At 46.0% G+C, this 18115-nt stretch overlaps 1 long non-coding RNA gene across 3 annotated transcripts in view; it reads right to left on the reverse strand.

The window, feature by feature from the left end:
• Positions 1–18115, reverse strand: part of LOC121036409 (uncharacterized) — a 123158-nt gene that overhangs the window by 90040 nt on the left and 15003 nt on the right. For 2 of the 3 annotated variants that reach the window (XR_005793336.1, XR_005793334.1), the window contains exon 2: positions 2165–2252. This is a non-coding gene — a long non-coding RNA (uncharacterized LOC121036409). Of the gene's footprint in view, positions 1–2164; positions 2253–13324; positions 13430–18115 lie in introns of those variants that run through there. The other variant, XR_005793335.1, reaches the window with a different exon arrangement.

An 18115-nucleotide genomic window follows, 5' to 3' on the forward strand; every position in this document is an offset into this window, starting at 1 on the left:
TTCTTTCTTTCTTTCTTTCTTTCTTTCTTTCTTTCTTTCTTTCTTTCATGTTTATTTATTTTTGAAAGACAGAGAGAGACAGAGTATGAGTGGGGGCGGAACAGAGAGAGAGGGGGAGACACACAATCCGAAGCAGGCTCCAGGCTCTGAGCTGTCAGCACAGAGCCCAACGTAGGGCCCAAACTCACAGATGGTGAGATCATGACCTGAGCCAAAGTTGGATGCTTAACTAACTGAGCCACCCGGGCGCCCCGAGGATTTATTTTTTAAAACAACAGACCAGCTTCCAGGGACTCCCCTGACCAGCACAATCCATCCCTATTTACACTTTTACAGTAGGAACAACTGATGTTCAGAAGGATGACCCTTGAATCGCCAAGTCATCAAAAGAAAGTTTCAGTTCACTCAACTGCCAGAATCCCTATTTCCTTTTACATTATAGGGAAGTAGAGCATGACTATATTTCTAAATTAACCACAAGCTCCTTGAAATTGATTTTTCAAGAATTCTAACATCCTTTGGATAAAGGCAACACTGTATATAAATTGAACGTATCGCACATTCAGGAATGAGTTCCTCTTTGAAGAAGAACCTCATGTGGTTGCATCTTATAGACCTTTCATTTGAATGGTTTGCACTAGGGGTCCTCAGTTTGGGGGTTAGGGGAGCGCCCCCTAGGAGTATTTGACAATGTCTGGAGACAACTTTGGTTGTCCCAGCTGAGGGATGGGAGAGGGGGTGGGATGCCACTGGCATCTAGTAGGTGGTTACCAGGAATGTTGGTCAACATCCTACAATGCACAGAACAGCCCTCCACAACAAAGAATTATTGGACCCCAAACGTCAGTCGTGCTGAGGTTGAGGAAGCATGGCTCGTGACGATACAGAAAGATGTGAGAGCCAGCAGGGTAACTTTCCCAAGACTACTCACAGGCTTCCGGGCCAGGCTCAGAGGCTATCAGCCATTGCTTGGGGCTGGTCTCACCTCACCCAAGCTCTTAAGATGGTTATATGATCTAAAGCTAGGACATTCATCTGCAATAAAATCTAACAACTGGTACGTCTGGCTGCTCTCTGCTGGCACTAAGGATACTCAGCTGGGCTTGGAGTGAAACAGAAGTCGTTCCACCGGGACTTGAGACTGAGGCTCTAGGTCAGTACATATTTTCCCTGGGCAGGACTGGAAGGGTGCTTTAAAGAGCTCCGGTAGCACCCTTCCAGCGGGTGTGGCTACTGCTTCCACTGGCAACCATGTCTTCTTGTGACCAACGCCTTGTTTCTCTGGATGTGTTAACGTCATCAGTAAAGTCTGACTTCAACCTGAGGCCAGAGTCTACTTAAGATGATGCATTACTTGGCTCTGATCCATTCAATATGTTTACATTGTGCAGTTTAATGTGGGAATTCCCTGATCTGAGAGCAGAGGTAATTATTTTGAGGAGCCAGCTAATCCCTGAGTGCCTAGAGGTTCAATAACTAACGTAGTTTGCTCTACCCTCGTACAAGTATTTGGCAAAACTATTACTATGATGTAGCAACAAATAAAATATAAATGATTTGGGGCGCCTGGGTGCCTCAGTCGGTTAAGCGTCTGACTTCGGCTCGGGTCATGATCTCGCGGTCCGTGGGTTCGAGCCCCGCGTTGGGCTCTGTGCTGACAGCTCGGAGCCTGGAACCTGTTTCAGATTCTGTGTCTCCCTCTTTCTCTGACCCTCCTCGTTCATGCTCTCTCTCTGTCTCAAAAATAAATAAATGTTAAAAAATTTTTTTTAATTTTTTTTAATGTTCATTTATTTTTGAGAGAGAGACAGAGACAGAGTGTGAGCAGAGGAGGGGCAGAGAGAGGGGGAGACACAGAATCCGAAGCAGGCTCCAGGCTCTGAGCTGTCAGCACAGAGCCTGACACAAGGCCCAAACCCACAAACTCTGAGATCATGACCTGAGCCGAAGTCAGACACTTAGCCTACTGAGCCACCCAGGCACCCAAGAAGTATTTAAGAGCTTTGATGAACTAATCATTTCATATACATCTGATCCCAGTTAGTTTATGAGAATTGCACAAATGTAAAAAACAAAAACAAACAGAAACAAAACACACACACACAAAACCCACAGAAAGTAATAGAAAAGCCCATGTTAAGCTGCCATGGAAACTCACATTTACCTTAAGATTCATATTTGGTACAATTTTCTGAAATTCCCCCTTTAGGCTCCAGGTGATCTTGGAATTCTCTGAACCTCACTTTCTAAATCTGAAAATTAAAAAAAAAAATAACAAAATAAATAAAGCTAAACCAAATCAGATATTTCTGCATTATTTCATCTTTCATATTCTATTAGCCTAAATCTACGAATTCTGTCAGCATCATCAAAGGAAGAACTCTCCAGAATAAATGAAAGACATTCATCTATTTATTCAGCCACTCAGTCATCCAACAAACACTGATCAAATGTAAGGCACTGCACTAGGCTCTGTGTAGAGTACAAGATTTCAAAACCAAAAAAGTCCACTGAACACTCATGCAGCTAACCTCCGTAAGGAAACCAAGAACAACTACAAGAAAGTCATTATGATTGGCTTACAATTGATGCTTTAAACCACTCTTGATTAAAAGTAAGGGCTCTTTTATTGGAATGTAAAGTATGCAGACTAAGAAAATTTCCTGCAAATGACTCAGAAATTCTCTGAATTCTAAACAAGCTCTCAAATGGCTGTAGTGTTTAGAGAAAACTAGTAATGGAACACTTTACCTTAAATTCTTTACAATGAGAATCTAACATCTTCAACATAAAAACTTGAAAACGGCTTCCAGTGCAACAATCTCAAGGGCAAGGAAAAAATATTTATTAGGTTTAATTTAGAGTCTGGTATTGACTGCTGTCCACTAAGGGACTTTCTTCCTGTGTTGAAAAAAAATGTGTACAGTACAATCCCATTATTCACACGATATCTTTTCATTTGATCAAAGAGTAGATACATTTTACTTATTGGGGGGGATGAGATTGATTTGGCAAATGGAAACCAAGGCAGTATTTCTAGAAGGATATTTTCACTTCCACTATTACATGGAAGATGACAAAATTAGGCAGGAAATCACAAAAGCCTCTGATACAATGGAGGAAATTACTTGTGTGGTTTACCCGTAAAGAGGATACACCGAGGAGGTGCCCAGACAGATAAAGTGGGGGGCCCAGCAGTTACTTTGTTTCATTTCTGAACATCACTATGAGATACCAGTACCAGGTGCCCTGAGCCCCGGGTTTTAAGAGGGGGTAGATGCTGTTCCTACTTCTAAGATGCTTACTGTCCTTTCAGGGGAGGCTTGGCCAAATAACTGGAGAGTTCCAGCCCAGTGTGATCAGAACCTCATGGGGCCAGGATCGGGATTGTGCGAGCGCGAGCACGTAGGAGGGCTCTCACACCCAGGCTGGGGGTCTGTGGGTGTGGCCTGGACAAGAGCCTCTCTAAAGGACCCTCTATGACTTTTTACATGCGGCTAAGAAAAGGAAAAAGTAAGTACAGATAACAAAGTATAATAAGAAATCCTTCGGAGGGAAAAACAGTACATGAAAATACTGTCGAATCCTCTACTAATCTTTATTCAACTGCACTTGGAGAGAGGAGATAGGCAATCATGGAGGCTCTGGGGTCCGCAACACCTTCCTGGCAGGTTTGCTTAGGGTCTCAGGGAATCTCCAGGGACATCCACTCTTCCCATTAGCAGTGCATTGGGCCAGAGGACACCCCACAGCCGCACTAATACGTGCTATATTAGATTACAAAGCCGAGTAATTGCCAGTTAAACTTCAAGTAATGGTGAGGTCATTCATCTGTGTTTCGTTCATTTGTACAGCAATTAATTTGTACCTAAATTAACAATAAAAGTGGTTATGTGATCCAATAGAGGAGAAAGGACGGCAAGAAAAAACTAACTTCATCCGTTTTATTCCACTAGCAAGGCCAAATCACTCTTTTCCTCTTTTCACTGTTGTTTATCTCTCTGGAGAAGGTGATTTTCAGGCCAGCAAAGTGGGAACCAGTCGTGCATGCTGGCCCCGGTCAGGGGTCCGGCCTCAAAGGCTGTGGCCAGGAAAATGAGATCTGTGTGATGCAATGTATTGTTGACTTGAAATGGCACCAGCAGGTCACTTCTGCAGCATGCTCCCAAGGAAGGCCAGGAAACAGGGCCTCTGGAATTGTTTAAGGCAAAGATAGACACAAACTAACTCAGAAGATGTTAGCACAGAATTAGCAAGCTGGAGCTCTTGGGCAGCATATGGCTAGCAGACACATTTTGTTTGGCATGAAAAGGTTTTTAAGTCTTTGGATTTGTTTCCAATGTTTAAAAATTAGGGTATCTCACATGAATATTCAGATCTCCAGTTCTCTTGAAAGGTTGGAATACTGTTTGCACTACATCTACGTTCCTGCCTGGCAACATTTGCCTGGAACAGCGTGGTCACTGTCCTGTATAGTCAGGCAGTGCTTGCCAATTGAGTATAGTCCCCATCACTCCCTATTGCCCTATACTGTGCCTGCCTCTCCCTGTTAACTTGTCTCTCGTGGAGGATTTGAGTGCAACCACTGTTTTTAGCATTTGCTTCGTCACTCACGGAAGCAATCTGCTCTGGTCACTCTTTATATCAGCTTCACTTCTTAACTGCCTAGAGCAGTTTTTTCAATCTGAATGTCTTGGACATAGAGGCGGTGTCCTGACCAAAAGTCTTATACCTGCTGCTGTGTTCTTCGGTTTTGGCATTGAACCTGTTGTCACAGAACCACAGACCTATCCAAAGGAGTAGAAGCAGCTTATCCACCTGTCTCATTCAGGAGCTAAGGCTCAGAGAGGCCAATTGACTTCTTTAAGGTCACACAGCAACTTGAGACAGAGCTAAGACTAGAACCAGCTCCAATGCTTTTCCTCTGATACTTCAGCCCCTTCGGGGGTGCTCATTCATGAGTCTGCATGTCCCAACGCAAGAATATAATTTCCCAAGTCATTGTGTCATCTTAAGTCTGAATACTGCAGGTGTGTTGGGCATTGGTATCTGTTAAGGTGGCCCCTGATGATAAGATATGGTGTTCAAACTTACTTTCTGATTTTTAGTCTGTTGACTTCGGAGAGCTTTGAACTGGGAGTGAAGCCAACTGGGTTCAAGTTTCAACTCTCCCTCTTAGCAGCTGTGTGATCTTGGGCAAGTTTCCTTGCCTCTCTGAGTCAGAATTCCCCAATTATAAGATAGGAATGCCTGCCTCACAGGATGTTGTGATGATCACAGGACATAACAAACATGAAAGTTCTCAGAAAAATGTGTTAAGTAAGATAAATGCAAATTACTATTACAGGGCATTGAGCTTAGCTATCAGAGAATCTCAGATTCCCACCTTTTACAAGTGAGGCTCAGGAAACACATCCAGCTGGCTACCAGCAGAGTTCAAATTAGCAAGCATGTCTCATGTCTCCCCCACCACGACCACAGATGGACTCAAGGATCTAAGTTACAGCCATGTGGGCCCAAGCACGTGGGCACAGAAGAGCATCAGCTGGCCCTGAGGGTGAAATGGGAAATGCCCTAACCTCCCCTCACTAAGGTCTGTGAAAACAGAGCCCCAGTCTTAGAAACAGAATCACTAACCGGCTCTCCTGCTACGAGCGGAGCCCCACGCTTGCTGGTGACCAATCCCCAGTCCGTGAGCATGGGCTTGCGAAGCATTATACTGCACAAATGAACACCGCTTTTGCAAATTTGTGGGACCTGCCAGCCCTCTCTGTTTAACTAGATCTCCGCAGTGACATCCAGACATGTTCTGCATTAAATTAGAGCTGGTAATTTCAGAGGGAAACAGCTCTGAAATGGCATGAAAGACAAAAATCTGTTCCTTGAAAAATGGCACCATATGTGCCTGCCTTGCTGCAGTTAGGGTAAAAGGCTTTCCCTCCCTTTGTTACTCATCGAGCCGCCGATGTTAATGTCAGATTTGCAACAGAACCATATACTAATGGAACCTAAATTAGCTCTAAAATTAGCTCTTAACAAGAAACTGGAGGCTAGCTCAAGGCAAGCAGATTTCTCTGACTGTGAGAGACAGAAAGCATTTTAGCAAAGCAGCCGCATATTGATATTCTCGAGCCTCAAAAAAGATCACTCTTCACTGTGAGTGAATTGCCCGGGAAGAATTGTGCACAGCCTGCTGTTTGTCTGTGTCAGGAACTAGCAGCTCAACCTGCAGTTTTAAGAAAGCCTTCCGCCAAACAAAGAAGCTGTTGAGAGTCTGGAGCGCGGATGAGGAGAGGGAGGGACTTGGGATGTCAGACCTGGGTTGGGGGCCAGGTCCTGGGAGTGGCAGCTTTCTGGATTTTAGAGCATGTTCCATTATCACTATCCAACTAACACCTTTAGAGAACCTAAAGACTATAGAAAAAACAGTGACGGGAAAGATTTATATGGATAAAGAATATTTAGCAGCTGACATGAGTAACTGTTATATTCCACCATCCTGAAAAATTGGGGACCGAAAATTTTCTAAAGCACATCCTATCGATAGTTATTATCGATACTTATCCCACTTCTGAGATATCAACAGAATGGTAAACTTCAGTAACAGGCCCGACCCAGCCAAGTTTTTCCTGTCCCTCGCTCCTCAATGACCCCAGGTTGGAATTTGACACTTAATGGGTTGGCATTTTGAAGGCCACTCCAGGTTTGCAGACCAGGCCTGGGGGAGAGGGAGGCTGAAGGATGCAGGATGGGTGGTTAGAACCTCTGAAACCTACCCAAGGAAAAATCAGACCTAAGAAATTATTGCAGCTGGGGAGTAGCAGGAAACCGGCTTAGGTGCAGGGTGGTTTGAATTAGGCACCCTCCCATCCAATTCTCATGGGTGAGGAGTCTACATTCCCATTCACTCTGAGAAGCAATGGACTCCTGTTTGGCGAAGGAATGGCTCTAAACCTGACATTTAGGGCATGTAAATTCCCTTCGGCTTCACACCCGGAACAGTCAACCAGCACTGTCAGCCGAGCACTTGGTTTATCCATGGCAATTAAACAAGATGGTGTATATGAATGTGCTTTGTAAAAGATAAAATACTACACAAATCCTAGTTATTAGCAATGATACATGTACTGCCTCACAGTATTATAAGACTTCTTTGAAAGTGCTGTTCAAAAGAAAGTTATTATTATAAAAAATTCTGGAATCTTCTGGCCCCAGAAAAAACTACAGATGTAATAAAGGTTTATCAAATTATCAACAATTGAAGGAAAAACTGAATCCCAGAACACACTGTATTAGGTTAACTAGAATTACAACTGGCAGAAACATATTTCTTGTTAAATAAATTTTTAAAAAAGCGTTTTAAGTGAAACAAATATCGAGTTCTCTAATGATGCTTATAAATCAATTTTTAAGATGAAGAACTTGCTCTCATAATTGTTCATTCTTCCTGGCAGGACAAATCTCATAAACTCACAACCTTTCGTGCCAGTACAAAGAGATCCATCTTCTCTGATTATCTCTATAGCCTAGGGTCTGCAGCATGACTGGACCAACACTGGCAAGCACAGGCTTGCATTCTGTCCTTCTCTGAATCTGCCAAGAGCTTCATGAGGTGGTTTCTAATACACCTTACTCATCAATAAAACAGGCTCCCTTTAAACATATCCCTCAAACTCAAGGAAAAGAGAGATTGCCTATTAAAAACAACGGACCAGGGACGCCTGGGTGGCTCAGTTAGTTCAGCGACTGATTTCGGCTCAGGTCACGATCTCATGGTTCGTGGGTTCGAGTCTCGTGTCTGGCTCTGTGCTGACAGCCCCGAGCCTGGAGCCTGCTTTGGATTCTGTGTCTCCCTCTCTCTCTGCCCCTCCCCCACGCATTCTCTGTCTCTGAAAATTAAATGAACATTGAAAAAAAAAAATTGAAAACAACAGACCGCAAAAATAACTGTGCACATGAATGGCAAGCCTAACCAAGAACCATGGACTGGGTGGCTTAAAAAACAGAAATTAATCTTCTCACAGTTCTGGAGGCTACAAGTCTACAATTGAGGTGTCGCCACGGCTGGTTACTACTGAGTCCTATTTCCTTGGCTTGTGGATAGCCACCCTCTCCCTGTGTCTTTCTTCTGTACCCGTTGTGTCTAAATTTCCTCTTCTTATGCGGACACCAGTCATATGGGATTAGGGCGCATTCATATGACCTCATTTTCCCTTAATGACCTCTTTCAAGGTCTTACTTCCAAATACAGTCACATTCTGAGGTACTGGAGTTAGGACTTCAACATATGAATGTGAGGGGGGCGGGGGGACAGGACATGGTTCAGCCTCATGTAACCTCTGCCAAAATAAAAAAGCCCATAGATAACCTCCACAACACCAGCGCAAGACCAAGATACTCACAACCTCCTCCTGCACAAATTGCACACGTCTGTGATATGTGTTGTGCCCACTCACAGGGCTGTGTGTGGCCCGTGCAAGGGCACAGATAGCGTAATGAAGGCAGTCCCATGGAAAGGGGTTGTGGGAGAGGAGGTGGGGCTTGTCTGTCAGCGTCAAGGTCAGTCGTACTGGCATCTGAACAGCAGCTGCTGGAGCAGAGGGGAGGAATGGCAGAAGGAGGGAGGGTGTCGTTGAACCATGTTGGGTTTTTTCCCCCTGACCATTTTTTTGTTGTTGTTGTTGTTTTACCCTTAAGGAATTGCTCCTGGCCACTTAGGAAATCTGGGAGCAGATCCTGAGTCCCTGGAGATCTGATCCCCTTCCCCCACCCCAACCTAACAGACCACATCTGATGGAGTAGACAGAGATGGAAAACACTGTCTCATTAGCAACAGGCTCTGCCCTTTCAGATTTCCAAAGAAACCTGCAGAGAAAAACAAGTGTGTTCAAACACCACCCCACCCCACCCTGCAGATGGGGGGCCTGGGCCCTGCAGTCTGGAAGCTTCCTGATTTTCCTGTGGGAACAGTGCGTGTGATGTGAGGCGTGCTCCAGAATGCCTGTAATTTTCCACCTGCGGACCTCCCTAAGAGATACAAGCCTAAACAGGAGTGACAAAGGGAACCAGGGAAGCACAGCTTCCAGTCTAAGGAAACAGGATCACCTGGAAACGCTCAGAACTAAACCAGGCATAACAATGACCAGAATTATTGAATGTCTCCCCCGTGGTGGGAATATGTGGGAATATTACTATACAATGTAACCCTCTCACTCTGAGGTAGAGATCACTAGCTTTATTTTACAGATAAGGAAGCCCAAGGGAGGTTAAATGACTCACTCCCCAAGACCAACACGACAACAACTATGACAGGGCTGCGGTTTGAACCAAAGCTGGGACAACAGTCCACCGTATTGCCTTTCCCTGTGCCCAGGCCTCTGGTAGCGAATGCCTGCTTCCCTCGCAGCCCTACCATACCTCAGAGGCCACGGTCACTGGAGTCAGCACCAAATGGTTCTCTTTTCTGCCTCTGCCAAGTGCAGCCCTCATGTGGCCACTCGGTGCCCTGCTCAGGATAGCACATTGCAGGCCCTTACCAGGGGAATTGAACTCAAGTATCATGAGGTCATGATACAAGCCACACTAGGTCACCGGGGTGAATGCCAGCATCCTGATTCTGGATGAAGGCATGGGGAGGCCGAGGAGAGCCCTCACCGGGTTAGTGGAGAACCGGCCTGTCAGCCAGAGAGCAGCATAGAGGCACACAGGAGGCGAACAAAGTTTCAGACCACGAAGAAATGCATCGCACCCCCTGCCCCGTGATCTTTCCCACACTTTATGAGGTGCTTAATCAAGGGTCTTTACAATAACTTCTAGTCTGAAACAGCAACTAATGGAGAAGACAGAAAGTGGAGAACAGGCATGCCTAATGCCGTCACTTTTCTCTTGCACAAACCGTTCCCTCATCACATGCTTTGCTTCTCTAGCTGCCAAACTGCGCTAATAATGCTGACCACCTATTTCCCTTGGAGCTCCTAGGGAAAAGTATTAGATAAACACCGTACCGTTCAAATGGAATCTGGGCTTGTTTTCACTTTCACTGCCAAACGGAAAGCACACAGCATTTCAAATGTGTCCTCCAGAGCTTTAAAAGCCTTTTTCATTTCCTGCGTGCTTTGGGAAAGAAGGTCCTAATGTATTTTAGAAACTATGTATTTTCTCTTTTGGAATTGGAATCTCTGAATAGGTAAAGGAAAATCAGATTAAGAAATCAATCTAGTCATTAATTGCTACTCACACACACAGACCCTCCTTCCTGGCAGGTGTCAGTCAAAAGTTTATAGAAATGTTGTCAATCTGGGGGAAATCCCTAACGCACCCTGTCATCCCCATGGAAAGCAGGTATTCGCTTTGCCTTTTTCTTCATCAGAACTAGTTTCTTCCCCCAAAGCCTTTCTAAACAGCTATTGATTTCCCTCCCTAGAATAGGCCATTAATAATGTCGGGGCCTCAGGAGTCTCTTTAATGCTTTGTCTTTGTTTCAGAAGTTGTATTTGTTTGCAGAGGCCCTCTGGGGGCCTCCCAGTCATAGGCCAGCAGCCCAAACTGGGTTCTCAGGGTAATTCGCATCCCAGCCACACCCCAACCTGGGTCAGAGCTTGCCTGCTGCCCATCCTGCCCCCAGCACCTCCCCCCAGCAGCCAGGTCCAGTCTGTGTCTGGCTCCTGCTCTCAGCAGTCTGCCCCTGCCAGCAGGAATCTGCTAAAAAGGTAACTGGAAACCTAGGTGGGAGCTGCTCAATAATAAGGTGCAGGACTGTCCCTGAACCAGATACTTCTTAGGCATCCCCAGAAATGCTTCAGCCTCTCCGAAGGCCATGCGTTTCAGCCCCAGTCTTCACTGCAGTGACCAGTTCTGTGTGGGCCCCAACAACGTTCACCTGGGCCTGACCCCTCAGTGCCTCCGCTCAACGCCATTCCATTTGCCACTACTCACGGGGCTTCCCTGTTGATCCTGACACATACGATGCCTGATGTTCACGCATGTACAATAGGGAGGAGAGGAGTGGAGGAATACATGCCCCGTGGGCCAAATGTCTCCATGAGGAGAAAGTTTCTCCTCCAGACTGAGAAGGAATGTTGTATGTGGTTGTCATGTGACCTCTCAGAAGATGGTCTCACAAAATGAGCAGTTGTAATTTGCAACAAGTTGGGGCCACTTGGAACATGCCTTTCTATTGGCTCTCCCTCATCCTCACACCCCTTTTCCTTACTTTGCTCTTTGGGATGCACCCCCTAACAAAGCCGATATACTTATGCAATTACCCCAGGCTGTGCATTCTGAGGAAGCTAAGGTACACAGTCCTTTCTAAGGATGTGAGCATTTTAAAAGGGACATCTCGAAGGAGGAGGTGTCAAGACTCAAAGAAAGGCATTCTAATCATAGAATCTTGCATAGTGGGGCTGAAGGAGGGTAATGTCAATCCGTATTTTCAGAAGCCGGGGATGAGAAGGGAATTACTCTCTTTTGCTGCCTTGTCACCTCACACCAATTGGCGTCCTCCTCCCTCTGCCCTTGTCTTGACCCAGGCTTCTCTCTGCCTGGCTATGCTGTGACATGCTTTTTTTCCCCTCTTGTACATTCTGCTTCCCAAGGTGTTTTATCCCAGAGAAACACCTGCTCCCTCTGAAGGAGGTTGCCGAAGTTATAAATGAGCCTCCAACAGAAAAAGATGTGTTCAAGAGAGGGGAAAGAGAAACAGGTAAACAAGTGGGTCAGAATGTTTCTCTGAGCATCCCAGGATGATGCAAACTTCGCATTCCCTTGAGTCCCTGGTTTGAATCCTGAAACCAACCTCAGAATGGTCTGAAATCATCCTGACCATCACTTTCTTCGTGTGCTCTGGGCTTCTCCCCTTCTGTACTTTGCCTCACCCTCTTTCCTCTGTCCAGGTGTGCCCTTTTTCTCCCCTATTTTTACATGCTAAATCCCATGTGTACTTCAGGACTCGGAACAAAATGCTAGTTCCTCCAGGGAGCCTTCCTGGATTCCTCAGTGGGGCATGATTTCTCAGTCCTCAATTTTTTTCCCTTCTTAAGTTTCTTACCTCTGATTGTAAGCATCCTATTTGTGGGACTCTGGCTGATTCTCCTGTGAGTCAGCTAAGGGACCTCTGTGTGGTGGTTGGTCAAGAAATAATAAGGAAGAGCAGGAAGAAAGGGAAGGAAGGAGATTCTGGGCCCAGACAAGTGTCCTCTGAGTCTGGGATATGGCAAGGTCAATGGCCAGTTTTCTTTGTTTTTTCCTTTGTGTGCACTTCTGGTGTTGCTAATGACAAGCCACAGCTGAGAATCTCAAATTTGCTGTTCTCAGGTGAGACATTTGCCTGAGGTAATGCTCTCTCTCTCTCCTTCCCCTCACCTCACAGAAGAGCTTGTGTCCAAAGCCCATTACCGACTCCAGTGCGTGGACCTTGCAAGGAAGAGTTGCCTAAAGATATGACAAACATGGGCCCCAATGTCCAGTCAGTGGGGAAAGTGGCTGTCCTGGGGGATGGGGAGGGGCTCCTACCTTGCCTTCTCCTTGGTCCTCCTTCCCAGCTAACAGCCTCCTAACCTGTTACTTGGTTTCTCCGTTGAGCCTGGTCTCCCATTCTCCCTTTAACATCTCTGAGCTTTGAGTTCCTGGTGACTAGATCTACAAGCCTTGCATATTTAGACAATGTCCTTTTGCACACAGGGAGCCCTCAAACAGATGGATTGAGTTAGTAAAGACAGACCATTTCCTTCATCCAAATTGCTTAAGGGTAAGAAGCCCTGACCCTGAAGGCAGGCTCTCTCCGGGAGGCATGAGTGAGGCATGTTCGTGATCCAAGTGGCTTCCTAGGCCTGATGAATCCTCTGTTTGATGCCCAGGCATCCTGTAGACTTGCCCAGTAAAAGACAGAACACCTGGTAAAATTTCAATTTCAGATAAGCAATGAAAAATATTTTAGTATTTAAGTATATCCCATGCAATATTTGGAACATACTTATACCAGAAATTATTTGCTGTTTATCTGAAATTCAAATTTAACTGGACGTCGCATATTTTTATTTGCTCCATCTGGCAACCCTCCCTTAGAAGATCCAGGAACCCTCTCTTGCAGCCACTCTCTGGCCCCCTCTGTGGGTCCCTGGGGCCAGGGAAAGGTCATATCAGCTGCAAGAAACCTTAGGAGTTTCGGGACTGCTAATTTCTGCCCCCCTAAACTACTTTGCAACAGGAGAAGGAGGATTTCTTATTTTCTTCTAGGATTACTTCTAAGATGGGGTAAAAATATATGCATTGTCCCACTATTTATGCTCTATATCCGAGAAACCATTAAACTTGGAAAGGAGCTTACGGTTTTACAGAGTCTGGCCGTGCTTTCCCTCTTCACTCTCAGGATGAGTCCTGGATGCACAGGACACAAGGTGGACCAGAGTTATCTGTTTCAGAGTTGGGGGCCCGCAGGCCCGGGGAGTTCAGTGACTCACTGACAGCCCCAGGAAGAATCCTGGGGGAGCCAGGACGAGCCCTGGGTCTTAGGCTCCTGGCGCAGTGCTCCTCCCTCCTGTGCAGCCTGCCTCCTTCTCAGGCCACTGGGCTCCAAGTTAATTAGGCAGCAGAGAAGTCTTTGGAGGAAGCTGAAAGAGAGAGCAAGGTGTGGGATTGGTGTGGGGGCGCAAACCAGAATGGCGTGTTTTAATTGATCTTTGATTGTGCCAACAACTGCCGGCTCCCAGGGCAAGCAGCTGCTATTTCTGAGTCAGCACCCTTCCGTGAGGCTTGGCCTGCCCAGAGTGCAGGCATTTTAGGCTTTTCTCCCCACCAACCGCCACCCCGCCCCCCGCCCCCCCAAGCTCTTTGTGCAGGAAGTGGGTCTGTGCAAAGCAAAAGGTTTCTTCTGCTTTCTTAATTAGCCAAGCAGCTTGGAGCCTGGAGTCCCGGGAATTCTGTCCAGGGTCACCTGCAGCTTCTCCCCACCCCTCCATCCAGTTTATCCTAGAAGTCCCAAGAGACCTAACTCTGCTGATGAAGCTAGACACAGCTCTGAAGACGCTGCAGGAAGCTTTTGAAGTACAATATACTTTGTGAAGTAGTTTGAAAACTTCTGTGCTACTTAGCAAGTTTCCTAGCAGATGTGGTTATTCAGAGCCTCCAGGGTACGTATGCCCAGCTGTAACTCTGGAGAAAGAAAATGCTTCCAATAGGAAGAAACCCTCTCCAGTGTCTCTAGAGACCTTGGGATTTGGAACGATCTCTTTTCACCAGACGAGGAGAAAGACCATGGATTGGGGGTCCTTTTGCCACTGAACACACATGCCTGTATCTCCACAAAGATGTTTAACAAGCATCTCAAAGTCAACAGAGCCCTGGATTCGCTCCCTCTCACGTCCGACACGTGCCTTCCCTAATCTTCTCCATTTCAATAAATGACCTCACCATCCACCCAAAAATAAATGTTTTGGCTTAAACCAAAAACCTAGGTTCATCCTCGATTCCTCTCTCTCTCACAACTCCATAGCCAATCCACCAGCAAGATCCTTTGGTTCTACCATTCACAAGATATGTTGAATCTGCTCATTTTGCTTATCTCCATCACCACCATTCTTTTCCAAGCCACCCATCCATTTAAACACCCCAGTTAAGTCTGTCTACAGCCACCCCAGCTCCATGTCAATCACTTTTCCCATCCCAAGTCCCTATATGATCTGGGTCCAGCCACCTCCCCCTCCATGGGCTTCTCTTCTTTCAAGAAAGAACTGAAATATCTCATGGGGTGCCTGGGTGGCTCAGTCGGTTGAGCGTCCGACTTCAGCTCAGGTCATGATCTCACGGTTCGTGAGTTCAAGCCCCGCATCAGGCTCTGTGCTGACCGCTTGGAGCCTGGAGCCTGCTTCAAATTCTGTGTCTCTCTCTCTCTTCCCCGCTCATGCTCTGTCTCAAAAATGAATAAACGTTAAAAAAAATTTTTTTTAAAGAAAGAACTGAAATATCTCGTGACCCTGTTTAATCCCTTCAGTACCTGAACCTGCCATTTTCATATTTATTCATCCATGTTTATGGTCATGCCTCCTTCATTAGAACGTAAGTTCTATGAGAGCAGGCTATCTGTCTTATTCTCCTCCAGATCCCCAGTATGCCAATGCATCAGTTTCCTAGGGCTGCCATAACAAAGTACCACAAAGTAAGTGGCTTAAAACAACAGAAATTTGTGGGCGCCTGGGTGGCTCAATCGGTTAAGCAACCAATTCTTGATTTAAGCTCAGGTCATGATCCCAGGGTTGTGAGATTGAGCCCTGTGTCAGGTTCTCTGCTGGGCGTGCAGCCTGCTTAAGATTCTCTCCCCCCCCCCCCACTTTCCCCGTCAGCTTCTCCCCACCCCACTTTTCTCTCAAAAGAAGAAGAAGAAGGAGGAGGAGGAGGGGAGGGGAAGAGAAGAAGGGAAAAAAACCAAACAAACGAAACCCCAGAAATGTATTCTCCCAGTTCTGGAGGCTGGACATCCAAAATCCAGTATCAAGGTCTTACAGGGTCATGCCCATCCAAAGCCTCTAGGAGAGGATCCCTCCTTGCCTCTGCCAGCTTCCAGTGGCCCTGGGCCTTCCTTGGCTATGGCACCAGCGCTCCAAGTTCCACCTCCACCGTCACACAGCAAGTACCCTTCTCTCTGTGTCTGGGTCTGGGTCTCTTCTTTTCTTCTTATAAGGACACCAGTCATATTGGAGTAGGGCTTGCCTGACTCCAGTGTGACCTCATCTTAACTTGACTATGTTTGCAAAGACTCTATTTTCAAATAAGTTCACACTCCCAGATAACAGGGGCTAAGACGTCAGCATAGGGGGAACAATTCAACCCGTAACAGTCTGGCGCAGTAGATGCTCAAAAACCATTTTTGCAAATGAATGAATATTTTCAGCTGGACTCAGGAGAGTACAGTGATACGCTTTCCAGAGCAGCAAATGCAAGAGCCGGGGCCTACACCTGCAAGTGAGAGGGAGTCTGTGCCTATATAATGCCAAATGACTCACTAGAAAAACGTTCACATAAACCAGTTATTGGGTATTACACCATTTTTGAAAATCTTAGAAACTGAGTTTAAATTCTTTCTCACTGATTTCAACAAGCTAGCCACCAAGGCAGCCTGCAGTTTATAATGCCTCTACATATAACTTGTCTTCAGCCCTTCACAGAGGAGGGGCATGCGTAATAGCTGAAGGGGCAGAAGCTCTGAGGGAGGACACGGCATGCCCGGAAAAGGCAGGGCCACGGCCAGTCAGACTCCTTGGCCAGTGTCCCTGAAGGCAGCCAGTGTGTTCAGGCCCTGATCAAGGTTGGTCAGATAGTGTTTGTTCATGTGAAGCTGTGTGATAAGGGCTCGAGAATGAGGAAGAAGCCAAGATGTGAGGCACCTTGTTTAGCTTTAACAGAATCTAACCAGCCAGGACTTGGGTATTCAGAAATAAGACTGATTCTGCCCATCAATTCTATTAAAAAAAAAAAGTTTCGGGGCGCCTGGGTGGCACAGTCAGTTAAGCGTCCAACTTCAGCCAGGTCACGATCTCGCGGTCCGGGAGTTCGAGCCCCACGTCGGGCTCTGGGCTGATGGCTCAGAGCCTGGAGCCTGTTTCCGATTCTGTGTCTCCCTGTCTCTCTGCCCCTCCCCTGTTCATGTTCTGTCTCTCTCTGTCCCAAAAATAAATAAACGTTGAAAAAAAAATTTTGTTTTTAAAGTTTCTATTTTGGAGTAATATCTTTTGAGATCACAGCTTCGTGGTATTTTAGAGCTGGAAGACACTGTTAGGTTGTGGAAAGAGGCCCTCGTCCTCAAGAAGGATGATACCTCAGAAGTGGGATTAAGTCCCAAATGGCTCTAAGACAAAGCAGAACATCCCAAGATTGTCACCAATGGTTCTAGAGGGAGTCAGAAGGAAGACTGAATCTCTCTTGCTGTGATCCTTGAGGAAACTTCAAAGGGGAGGGGAGGGCCCTTTGACCTTTGTCTGGAGGGGAAAAAATGCAAGTTAAACAGTGGAAATGCATTCTGAAAAGAAGGTACAGCTGGAGGAAAAGGAGACTAGAAAGGACTGGATATGTTAGTAATATGGGGAACACTGGGGGACATGATCAAAAAGTGAGTTGAGATGATCAGGTCATTCCTCATGGGGAACCTTCAGTGGGAATACCACTGGCTGGGGGTTCCAGCCCTAGCCAGCACTGATTCCCCAAGGGGCCTCTCCCTGGGCCTGCTTTCTCATCTATATAAATTAAGAGGGTTTCCAAAGATATTAAGTGAGGCCTCAAGCTCTATAAAGATGTTGTATTGATAGGCTTCCACATTGAGCTGCAAGGTAAGATTTTAAGAATGGGTTTTGTGCTTTAAAACTGTTTCAAAGTCACTGGTCTCAATAATCAGTTCCCTCCAACTGTAGAATTCTATTTCTTTCGGCTGTTTGTTAATCAAATGAAGCATGACTCATTTAGGATTTACCAGGTCCCTCTGAATTGTCTATGGCTGTATTAAGTCATTTGACCTGTTTCCAGTGGAAAATCCATTTTTATTTATATCCTTAGGAGAAAGAGCCTGGTGCAGCTGAAAGAGTCCTGAGAAGCAAGTCAGCAGATCTGGCCCCATGCTGTAATAACAAATATCATTCATAAACAAGTATAAATAAAACAATGAATATTTGTTGAACAAATGCTCACTAGTGACACCATCCTGAGCAAGTGTCCTTGCTTCTCTGACCTTTGCTTTCACCATCTCTAAAATCAAGACAATAACCTGCCTGGTCTGCCTCAGGCACTTTTGTGAGGCTCAAATTAGAGAACACACTTAAAAGCTCTTTATAAACTGTAAAGTACTCTGTGCATGTAGCATATAATGTATGGGGTGGGGACAGAGTTCAGGACTTGAGAGAGCAGTTCTCCTGGGTGACTGTGGAGGGGTGGTTTGTCTCTAAGACCTCAGGAAGTGAGTGATTTTTCTCTGACAAGCATTTCTCAGCTTGGTCATATAAAAAAGAAGAAGGAGGAGGAGAAGGAGGAGGAGGAGGAGAAGGAGGAGGAGGAAGAGAAGGGGGAGAAGGAGAAGGAGAAGGAGGAGGAGAAGAAGAAGAAGAAGAAGAAGAAGAAGAAGAAGAAGAAGAAGAAG

This window comes from Herpailurus yagouaroundi, unplaced genomic scaffold, assembly GCF_014898765.1.
Source record: "Herpailurus yagouaroundi ecotype Mexico unplaced genomic scaffold, PumYag 162, whole genome shotgun sequence".
Lineage (NCBI taxonomy): Eukaryota > Metazoa > Chordata > Mammalia > Carnivora > Felidae > Herpailurus > Herpailurus yagouaroundi.